Source organism: Octopus sinensis, linkage group LG7, assembly GCF_006345805.1.
Source record: "Octopus sinensis linkage group LG7, ASM634580v1, whole genome shotgun sequence".
NCBI classification, from domain to species: Eukaryota; Metazoa; Mollusca; class Cephalopoda; order Octopoda; family Octopodidae; genus Octopus; species Octopus sinensis.
The window spans coordinates 89,800,573-89,812,659 of NC_043003.1; the positions used below are offsets into that span (position 1 = coordinate 89,800,573).

Here is a 12,087-nt window from a genome sequence, read left to right on the forward strand (position 1 = left end):
GGCTCTCAACTTGCTACATTATGAACAGCCTATTTCATTTATGCCAACTTTGCTCCGTGAAATTCTCGTTGACATCAGCTCACTATTCTGGTCGTGTTATGAGTGGTATATTTTTGTCTATGCTACCTCCATTCCTATTAGCTTATAACAACTTCTAACTGAATCCATATTTCAGTCATAAGTTATAATGCTTTCCGACTCATGCATACATCCAGACTATGCTCTTATTACTTGTTAGCTCTTGAGATAATTTAATAAATAAAATTATTCGTTTAAAAACTGCCTTTGATATTCATACATGCCCAGCCCTGATTGGCTAGAGAATGCCATAGCACAACTATGCTATGATGTGACAACTAAAATCCTGACATGCTACAATACCCACTGCTCAGACTACAAGTCGATACAAGCAACTGTAATGCAGCAAGAAAAAAAAAGGAACAGAACAAAATCTTAAGACAAGGAAAAAACATGAATACAACAGGAGAAGCAATATTACAACTGCAAGAAAAGGTAAATATACAAAAGCTATGAAAATGTGCGAAGCTAACTCATAAAAACCATCTGTTATATTTTGATTTTATCATGTTGTGACTGCTATTTCACTTCAGATGGAAAACGTTTCTTTTGTGCCTGTTTTGAATTTCTCTTTCAACCACTGGGGTGCATTTGGTTTCAATATGGCTACCCTTCCTGCCAACCTTCTTTGTTCCCACATAACCTCGTGGTGCCTTACACATGCACAGCTGTACTCAATGTGCATGTATTGCCTCACTTAGGATTAATTTTCCTGCTTGTCACCATGGTCACATCATAGACAAAGAGGGTATTCAACTTCTACCAGACAACATTCAAGCTAGCGAGGACATTCCTCCTCCAACTTCCTTTCATCAGTAATGCCATTTCCTTGGCTTCTATTATCGATTCATTCCTCGCTGCACCAGACTCCTGTCTCCACTCACTGAGCTTCTTGTGAACTAACACAAGAAGAATGAAACCTTTCACAAACTCCTACTCAAACCAAAGCTTTTGACACTGTGAAACACTCCCTAAAGCATCGCTCCTTGCACGTGCTGTTTTATAGCAATTTCATCAGTAACACTTGCAACCTCTTACCAAGATATATATATATCCCTGGTAAAAATGATAGACCTGCAAGAGTCCTGTGCTAAGCACGCATGCCGATGCCATGTTAGAAGTACCCAGCTTCCATAGTAAAGTGATTAACAGCAGGAAAGGCATCCAGCCATAGAAACCAAGCTAAATCAGACTAGAATCTGGTGCTACACTCCAGCTTGATAGCTCTGGTCAAATCTTCCAACCCATGCCTGTATAGAAAATGGACATTAAGGGATGATGATGACATATGTATGTGTGGGTGTATATGTGTATTTATATATACATATACACATATATATATATATATACACACACACACACTCATGCATACATACATGTATATATGCATATACCATATGTACTCAAGTAATAGTTGATCTCATGTAAAAGTCGACCCCCTATTTTTGGCCCAAAACTTGGAGAATTTTCCATAGACCCAATATAAAAGTCAACCCTAGTATATCATGAGCAACAGGACAACATTTTTGTGGGTCAAGGTACCATATTATCCTGTATGTAGAAATAACAGTTACAAAATTGTGTGGCTACCTTACTGTAGCCTGCTCTATAGGTGGAATGCTTGGTGCTTATAATGGAATGCTTGGTGCTTATAGTAAAACATCATTTAATAGCAAGCACTACACATCCGTTGATGGGTGTTACATCACCATTACTCAAATGTATGCACAGGATATGCTGCAAGCCTGCATACATCTTCGAGCACAATAAACACATGCATCATACACTCATTGTTTACATGGTGAGAAATGTCTTTCACAAACAGCACTATTGTCGAACGCTGGCCAATGCCACTGTCTGAATTCATACAAAGGCATGACTTTGATAAGCCTAAAAATATTCAATTAATCACTAGATCAGTAGTTCCCATGCAACCTTTATATTTTACTAGGACACATGTTTTGATGCAAAGAATTGGTAATATTACAGTAATTCATTGTTTTTGTTTTTATTCGCTTAGAAATCAGTTGGGCTTCCACTGCTGATACAGTGTTTCAGATTCTAGCTTGAATTTCAGTCCTTCAAAAGTAGTATCCATGCAATAGTCGACCCCATAACTTTGACATTAAAACATGGTCTAAAAATTCGACTTTTACACAAGTATAAATGGTATATACACACAGATATGCACACACATATACATATATATGTATGCATACATAGATGTATGTATATATTATGTGCATATATTGGTATAACTATGAACCACATCCAGTCGTGGGGCTTTGGTTCAGGGGTTCCAGGGATTTGAGGAGTGTGGCACCATCTTTTTGAGTCTGTTATTTCTATGTCTGCTCTGACACAAAGTAGTCGCACCTGGCAGGGTCCCAGCTAAGGCCTAATTAACATGGACCCAAGGCAGATAAGGTGCTTCAGCTCTTTAGCTACTCATCTAAGGAATGGTAATTCTATACAAATCCTGCATCTTGTTAAATACTGAACTCGTGGTACTTGTTGAACCAGACCAGTACAAGTTTGAAGGAGAAGAGAGTGGAACTGGCTTTGTACAAACAATTCTCAGTATAATAATATTCATTCTATCTGTTGTTCAGCAAACCAAGACACCAGGCATCAACACCTACACATTAAATGAAAATGATTAGGATGATGATGATTATCATCGTCATCATCATTGTCGTCGTCGTTTAACATCCGCTTTCCATGCTAGCATGGGTTGAACAATTCGATTAAGTACAAGCAAGTTGGGAGGCTGCACCAGGCTCCAATCTGATTTGGCAAGGTTTCTACAGCTGGATGCCCTTCCTCACGCCAACCACTCTGAGAGTGTAGGGGTGTATTTTACATGCCACAGCGCAGGAGTCAATCAAGTGTCACTATCATCAGCCACATTTGAATGATACTTTTTACATTCCACTAGCACAGAAGCCAGTCAGGTGGCACTGGCATCAGTCATACTCAAATTGTGCTTTTTACATGCCACTGGTACAAGTGCGAGTCAGGCAGCACTGACACTGGCCATGCTTGAATCATGCTTTTTACATGCCACCAGCACAGGTGCCAGTCAAGTGACACTGGCATCGCCCACGACTCCGATTTCACTTGCTTCAACATGGCATATTGCCTGATGATTGAAGGGTACTTTTAAATGGGTCAGTTATGCAACATTGGCATCAGCCACAGCTACAATCTCACTTGGCTTGCCGGGTCTTCTCAAGCACAGCATAAATACAAAGGTCTCAGTTGCTTGTCATTGCCTCTGTGAAACCTAACGTTCAAAGGTCATGCACCACCACCCTCATTCCATGTCTTCCTGGGTCTACCTCTTCCACTGGTTCCCTCCACTGTTAGGGTGTGACACTTCTTCACACAGTTGTCCTCATCTATATGTAACACATGACCATACCTGTGCAATCATCTCTCTTACATACCACACCTGATGTTTTTTATGTCCAACTTTTCTCTCAAGGAACTACACTTTATTGTGCATGCACACTGACATTACACATCCAGCAGAGCATACTAGCTTCATTTCTTTCAGGCCTACAGATGTCTGCAGCAGTCACAGCCCATGTTTCACTGCCGTGCAGCATGGCTGTTCACACACATGCGTCATACAGTCTACCTTTCACTCTGAGAAAGAGGCCGTTTATTACTTTCTGAACTTTATCCAGGTTATTCTTATTCTAGCAGCTATGCTCTCAGAGCATCAACACTGGCTACTGACTTGGTCACCTAGGTAATGGAAGCTATCAATTACTTCTAGTTTTCCTTCCTGGCATGTGATGGAATCTGTTTTCTGTACATGATATATATATATATATATGTATATATATATATATATATATATATATATATATATATATATTATATATATATATATATATATATATACATACAGTAATCTGTCGCCATATTGCAGTTCACCTATCACGGTTTATTATTTAAGCTTACATTGATTCCTCCATGGTGTTGTTTTGCATTTATAATAAAATAAATATATACAAATTATAAAAATAATAAATAAAAATATACAGTACAGTACTCTTTCTACTTCACAGATTTTCACCTATTTCAGGGGTGGTGGGGAACATAGCACCCATGATAGTCGAGGGATTACTGTATATATATAAAGGTATGAGTGAGTGGACAAACGAAAGAAAATGACACCCAACATATTTCATAAGAGTTACTCTCATTCTTTAATATGAATTTGATTCAGTGTCATGACTTAAAGTTTTGTGCCCTGATAGTACAAACCATCTCATCAGATATTAAGAGAAGAATAATAGGATTTGAATCAAATTCAAGATGGCTTCTAGATGTTAGGCCTCTATTGGATAGCTCAGGTCATATGGTATTGATGCTGCAATCTATAGATCCCCCCTTATACCATTCGATGGCATCACAAGACACTACATGGTCATAACAGCCAATAACTTTAAGAGAAGGTATACACTGCATATACACTCCTTCAGGTGCAAGGATAGGAAGAATTGCACCTCCCTGTTCTGCTTCATCTGGAGATTATGCAAACATTGGTATGACTTCTCCAGCATCAAATGGAGTATCATTGACAGCTCCCTCACCTTACTTACCTAGACCTCACAACTGTCAACATTGTCTCTGAGAGACTACATATACTATGGTGATATCAAAAATTTCCCAGACTAGTTATCATCATTGTCGTTGTTGATCCGCTCAATAGAATCAGATACTGTTGCAACACATACTTAAGAAATGATCCTTAAAAGCATGGTCTTGTTATGTTTAATAAAAAAATAACTTTTAACATCATTTCCTATGAAATAGTCACCTTGAGCAGCAATACACCAGTCCCAGCATTCCTGCCATTTTTGGAATCCAACCTGGAAGTTGTTTTCCATAAACAAGTTGAGGACCTTCTGTGATTTTTCTGTTGATCTCAACAGCAGTATTAACACTTTCATTACCATATTTATTTTGAGGTGTTCTGTGTTTCTTTCAATTACTTCAAATATAACAAAGAATTTAGTAAAATAACTTAGTTATCATTAAACTAGTGTTAGGAACATAAATTGTGACTTAGGTTTGGTGGAAGATTTTAATTCAAAACTTATGAAAATAAGACATTTGTACTCAGAGCCAGAGCCGGTTTCAGCCAGGTTGGTAATGAAAGGGTTAAAATAGCAACCTTTGAGCTGCATTTTCATCTTGGGGAAAAATGGAAGTCTGCAGGTGCTAAATCTGGTGGATAGGGTGGGTGTGGAAGTGATACTGTGTTGTTTTTGGCGAGAAACTCAAGATTGAGGAGGGTTCAGTGACAGGGTGCATTGTCATTGTAAAGGATCCAATTCTTTGTGCTCCACAGATCTGGTCACTTTCACCAAATGTCCTCCCTCAAACGCTTCAACAATCTTCATGCACAAGCTGATGAATTTTCTCCACATTCCCAATGTAGGTCTTCCAGGGATGTTCTTCCACTTTTGAAGCACCTGTGTCACTCAAAACATTGTGTATGACTCATTGCCTCATCACTGTAAGCTTGCCAAAGCATGCCTAATGTCTCTGTAGCTGACTTCCCAAGTTTAGCACAAAATCTCACGTTGGCTCTTTGTTCCAATTTCCTGTCCATGACAAAAAATCATAGACTACAGCAGACACACGTGATCACAAAAACACAAATTTCATAACTTGCAAAGTAAACACAGCAGTGTCAGTCAGCACACTGCCTATTGAAGGTCACTGCTAGCTCTCACTATGCACACAACTCAACTTTGCTGCCATCTGTTTGTACACTACAGAACTAGTCTGGGAACTTTTTGATATGACTTTGTAATTCACAAACCTGCAGGAGCAATGAACAGGAAAATCCAGATATACCACCCTAGGTCTAGCTACCTCTCACACAAAGGCAGGATATTTAATCCTTCCACCTGTATAGACTACAGTCCTCTCCAAGCACTAGAATAAAGAAAAGAACTGACGTCACTTCAGTAGCGTCTATACCATATGACATGAGCTGGTCAATGGAGGCCTAACATTTAAAAGCCACTTAGAATTTCACTGAAATCCCTTTACTCTTCTCTAGATATCTGATGAGATGAGTTTATAGAAGCCCATGAAACCTTTTGTCATATAGAGCTGAGTTAAACTGTTATTAAAATACATAATCATCATTTAATGTCCGTTTTTCATGCTGACATAGGTTGGATGGTTTGACAGGCACTAGCAAGGCCAGGGTCCACACCAGGCTCCATTGTCCGTTTTGGTATGGTTTCTGCAGCTGAATGCCCTTCATAATGCCAACCACTTTACAGTTTGTACTGAATGCTTTTTAAGTGGCACCAGCACCCATGCTTTTTATGTGGTACCAGCACCCATGCTTTTTATATGGTACCAGCACCCATCCTTTTTATGTGGTACCATCACCATCAGGGTCACCAAGTATTTTGCAAAACAATAACCCCTAAACTAGGAGGGGACAGTAATATTAAGGGGGATGGCTTTGTGCCAGTTGAGAGATCAAAGGTATAGAGGGACAAAAATAGGTGTCTTGCTGTAGATTAGAGACATGGCCACCCTAGTTGGAAAAGAAAGAAGAGTGAGTTAGAGAGTAAGATAAAGAAAGTTATAGTGAGAGAAAGATGATAGTGAAAATAGGTGACTGGTAGAGACATTAGGTGGGGGAAGAAAGATAACTGAGAAAGCCAGTGGTGTGGAAAGGTTCTTCTCTCAGCTGATAGAAAAGTGATGGGTGTTAGGGGATGAAATAGTGGGAATGATGTGTGGGGGCAGAGAGGATGGAAATGGTGGTGGAACAGAGCTCCTCATAGACAAGCAAGTGTATATGTATGTATGTGTGTGTGTATATATATATATATATATATGTGTGTGTGTATATACAAATTATGTGTGTATATACAAATCAAAAAAACAAATCAAAATAGATGAACATCAATGGAATTTGTATCTTTGTGGTACCAGTGCCGGTGGCATACAAGAAAACCATCCAAACGTGGCCGTAGCCAGTACCGCATCGACTGGCCTCCGTGCTGTGGGCACGTAACAAACACCATCCGATCGTGGCCGTTCACCAGCCTCATCTGGCACCTGTGTCGGTGGCACATAAAAACACCATCCGAGCGTGGCCGTCTGCCAGCCTCGTCTGGCACTGTGTCGGTGGCACATACAAAAATAAATAAAAAATTTTTTAAAAAACCATCCGAGCGTGGCCGTTTGCCAGCCTCGTCTGGCACATGTGTCGGTGGCACATAAAATCACCCACTACACTCTCGGAGTGGTTGGCGTTAGGAAGGGCATCCAGCTGTAGAAACACTGCCAGATCTGACTGGCCTGGTGCAGCCTTCGGGCTCCTCAGACCCCAGTTGAACCGTCCAACCCATGCTAGCATGGAAAGCGGACGTTAAATGATGATGATGATGATGATGATGTGTGTGTATGTGTGTATTGTTGTGGAAAGATCCTGAGCACCCCCACATGACTGAAAGTGGACGAACACATTTCAATAAAACAAAGAAACTGTGTGAACTGTGGATAGTTGACAACGTTGATCATCCATATTAGTAACTGTGTTTGTTTAATATCATAACTACATTTGGAGTAGTACGGAGGGTGTTCTGTGTGAACATATTAAATCTGCAAAAGGTTAATCTAGATAACTGTATTCAAATATTTATTTGGGTAATACTGTTCTTACATCCAACGTGTACATCTCTTGCCATAACATTTTTGGTGATGAGATATTAGAACCCATGCTGGACAGATTGTTGTTTCCATTTGGAAGATTTACTGGCTTCAGTAATTGCAAGAACAGCAGCAAAAACAACAACAGCAGTTGTTGGAATTGCAGAAACAACAGAAACAGCAACTGTTAATAGAACCGCTACTCAACAAAACAGAAAATGCATCAAGTTCATTCACCTCTGATACAGTTGCAAGCTCCATCAGAAAGTTTGCACATAACCCAAATGAGGGTACTACCTTTCCTGCCTACTTTTGAAGGTATAAGTAAATTTTTTAAAGAAGAATCCTCCAGCTGACAAGATGAAAAATCCCCGACTTTTGTTGAGAAAGTTGGTACCAGCTGAGCATAAAAAATATTGCAATTACATATTACCAAAGAGACTGGGTGAAGTCTGTTTTGAAGAAGCTGTGGATATTCTATCAAAAATTTTTAGCTAAAAAAGCTCTTTATTTAATACGTGTTGGCAATGCATGAATATTACAAAAAAGAGGTCAAAGATTTTATTACATACACTAGAATCATTAATAGGGAATGCAAGAGATTTAAAATTACTGAATCAGTGCTAGACATGTTTAAATGTTTAATTTAATGTCAAAAAAATCCTCAGAAAATTTGTAACTGAATTCTGAGTAAATTAGAGCAGAATCAGAAGCTAACACTACAAAAAATATCTGAGGAATGCCAAAGAATAATAAACCTAAGACATGATACAAAAAGTAAGAAACTGCTCATATATACAATTGCTGCAACCAAAAGTAAGTAATGAAAACCAGAAAATTAAACAATGTTTTGGATGTGAAGAATTACACTATAGATTCACCTGTCCTTATAAAAATCAAAAATGCTTCAAGTATGGTAAGACAGGTCATAAAAATCACACTGTAAAACAAAATCTAAAAAGGGGTTCAACAGAAAAAATTCTGTAAACAGTTTATTAGTGACAAGAAATACAAGCGAGACTCAAAGGAAATTCGTGTATGAAAAAATTAATTATACAAATATAAAATTACAGTTAGATACAGGTAGTGACATTACTTTAGTTAATGAAAACACATGGAAAAAAATCAGGAAACCTACACTACAGAAAAGCTAGAAGATTGCACATAGAGTCTTGGGAACTAAATTAATATTTTAAAGGCGAAATTATTTGCAAAGTTGTTTTTCACAGTAAGACTATAAAGCAAAAGCTTATGTATTAAAAAATACAACCAACCTTTTTGGAACTGACTGGATGGAAATGTTCAACTTATGAGATTTACCCATAAATAATATTTGTAAAAATGTAATGGGGTTGTATACCAGTTCAAATAGAGATTTAGAAAATTTAAAAAAAGAAGTGAAAAGGTTGTTCCCTGATGTTTTTCAGACGAGTTGGATTGGTGTAATAAATTTAAAGCCAAATTTCAGAGAAAAGAAAATTCATTACAAGCTTTCAAATCCAAACATAATGTACAAAGCACCCACTACACTCATGGAGTGGTTGGCGTTAGGAAGGGCATCCAGCTGTAGAAACACTGCCAAACCAGACTGGAGCCTGGTGCAGCCTCCATGGCTTACCAGACCCCGGTCGAACTGTCCAACCCATGGAAAACGGACGTTAAATGATGATGATGATGGATATGATGCTTGCAGAGTGTGACTTTGTGATGGCCTACCTGGATGATATATTAATCAAAAGTGAATCCTGTGATCAGCATGTCGAGTGTGTAAAATATGTTTTTGAAAAAATAAGAGATTATGGTTTCACATTGAATGAGGAGAAATGTGAATTTTTCTTACCTAAAATTAAGTATTTAGAACAAATCATTGATAAAAATGGTTGTCGACCAGCTCCATCGAAGGTAGAAACAATTAAAAATATGACCCCTCCAACAAATATATGTACCTTACAAGATTTTTTGGGACTTGCAAACCATTATCAAAATTATATATCAAATATGCACAAAGTAAGGGCTCCATTAAATAATCTATTTAAAAAAATGTAAAGTGGTATTGGTCTGAACATTGTCAGATGTTCAACGAAATAAAAATGATATTAACATTTAATTTGTCTTTAGCACATTTCAATGCTGCAGTGGAGATTGTAGTAGCTTCAGATGCTAGTGAGTACAGTATCAGAGCAGTAATGTTACATAAATACGAAAATGGTAATATGAAGGCCATGGTTCATGCCTTACATTCGCTACTACCGGCAGAAAGCCAAATTGAAAAAGAAGCTCTAGTGATTATTTTTGCCATAAAAATTTCATAGATTTTTACACAGTAGAAATTTTCAACTACAGACTGATCATTGTCTATTATTAACTATCTATGGGTCGAAGAAAGGAATCCCTCCTACCCATACTACTAATAAGTTGCAATGCTGGGTTACTATATTACTAAATTACAATTTTAAGATAGAGTTTATATCCTCTAAGGAATTAGGACACGCTGATTGTTTATGAAGATTGATACCAAAGAATACTGAACCATTTGAGGATACCATGATTGCAGCATTGTGAGTGGAAAATGAAATTAAAGATGTTTTATTTAATGTCATACATGAATAATCAGTTACATTACAAGACAAAATTAAAAGCAGAAAGCAATGAATTTATCAAAAATATGAAAGAAATGCTGAGGGTTAAAAGAGATAAAAATATGTGTTTTGTTAAACACAACACAAATTCAAACTTGCTCTCAATTTGTGCTAATGTAAGCACAAAGAGTCGTAGTGCCAGCCATACTACAGAAGCAATTGCTAAAGGAATTTCACATTGGTCACCCAGGGATTTTGTGAATGAAATCATTAATGAGAAGTTACGTATATTGGCCAAGAATGGACTGTGACACTGAAGAACAAGTGAAAGTATGCAGAGGTTGTGTGCTAGCAGCAAAATCACCTACCACAAAATGGCAACTGTGGTCAAAAACAGATATCCCTTGGTCCAGACTGCATGTTGATTATGCAGGTCCACTTAACGCTTCATATGGTAGACACTTTTTCTAAGTGGCCTGAAGTGCATAAGTGTGAAAAGTTGACATCTGCAGTTACAGTAAGTTTTTTACACAAATTGTTCACCTGATATAGTATTCCTGATACCATTGTGTCTGATAATGGAACTCAGTTTACTTCAGATGAGTTCAGAAAATTTTGTAAAATGTTCATTATGGAACATATGACTGTTCTGCCATATCATCGTAGGTCAAATGGACAAGTGGAGCATTTTGTCGATACATTTAAGAGGGCTTTAAAAAAAGGCAAACAATGAAGTAACGGATGACCTAGCATTTCAACAATTTCTAAGAGTGTACTGAGTAACACCTAGTCTCAATACCCCATCTGGAATGTCACCTGCAGAACTAATGTTTGTTAGAAAGATTAGATCCATCTTTGACAAGTTGTTACCAAATAAAAAAAGAAAACCGGCAAAGAATAAATATAATTCATAATTTTTAAAGATAGGTGACTAAGTTTTTTTTAAATTTATATTTCCATTGAAGTTTTTTATGCCCTGTTTGAGGTACCAACACCCAAACAACTTAAAACTATACATTCAAGTACCAGAAAAAGGAAAAGAATGGAAATACTGGAATTAGACCCTAAGCAACATCAAAGGAAGATTAACCAGGAAGGTAGCTTTCACATGCAGCAGATGCACAGGGGCAATAAACACCACAGATGCTCAGAAAACAGACTCCATCACATGCTGGGGGAGAAATATTGCTGAGGTTCTAGGATGCGATAGATTATGCAGAGCTTCAAAAACAGCTCATCTATGAGTCTCTGGGATGAAGGGATGAGGCAAATCTGTTGAAATGTCACACAGGATCTGCTTGTCAGAGGTTGGCATAGGCAAGTATTTGAATTTGCACCTCGCAAATTCAGGAGAAGATATCTTGATTGAGTCCAGAGGAGGTTGCTCAGAGGATAAAACATTCAGGTCAATACTCACAGTGGATGCTAAAGAATTAACAAGCAGATGGGATAATGCATCTGCGGCAGTGTTTTGTGCACTGGAGATGTGTTGAATATCTTGGTGAATTGCAATATAAAGTCAAGGTGTCAAGTCTCTCACAAGTCTGACTTAGGCAGACTGAGCAAACTCATTCTGGATAAATATCTACCTACTATTCGCAGTAAGATCAAACTTAGCCTTTGGAAGAATACTCAAGGTGCATTGGATTGGTTTTCTGCCATTAAGGTCTGTAACAATAACAACAACAGCAATAATAGAAGTAAATTCATCCAATTTGATATACAA

General features: G+C 37.8%; 1 pseudogene; it reads right to left on the reverse strand.

Moving 5' to 3' along the window:
- Positions 1–4,703: 4,703 nt before the first annotated feature.
- LOC115214568 lies at positions 4,704–4,859 on the reverse strand (annotated as a pseudogene).
- Between the last annotated feature and the right edge of the window lie 7,228 nt (positions 4,860–12,087).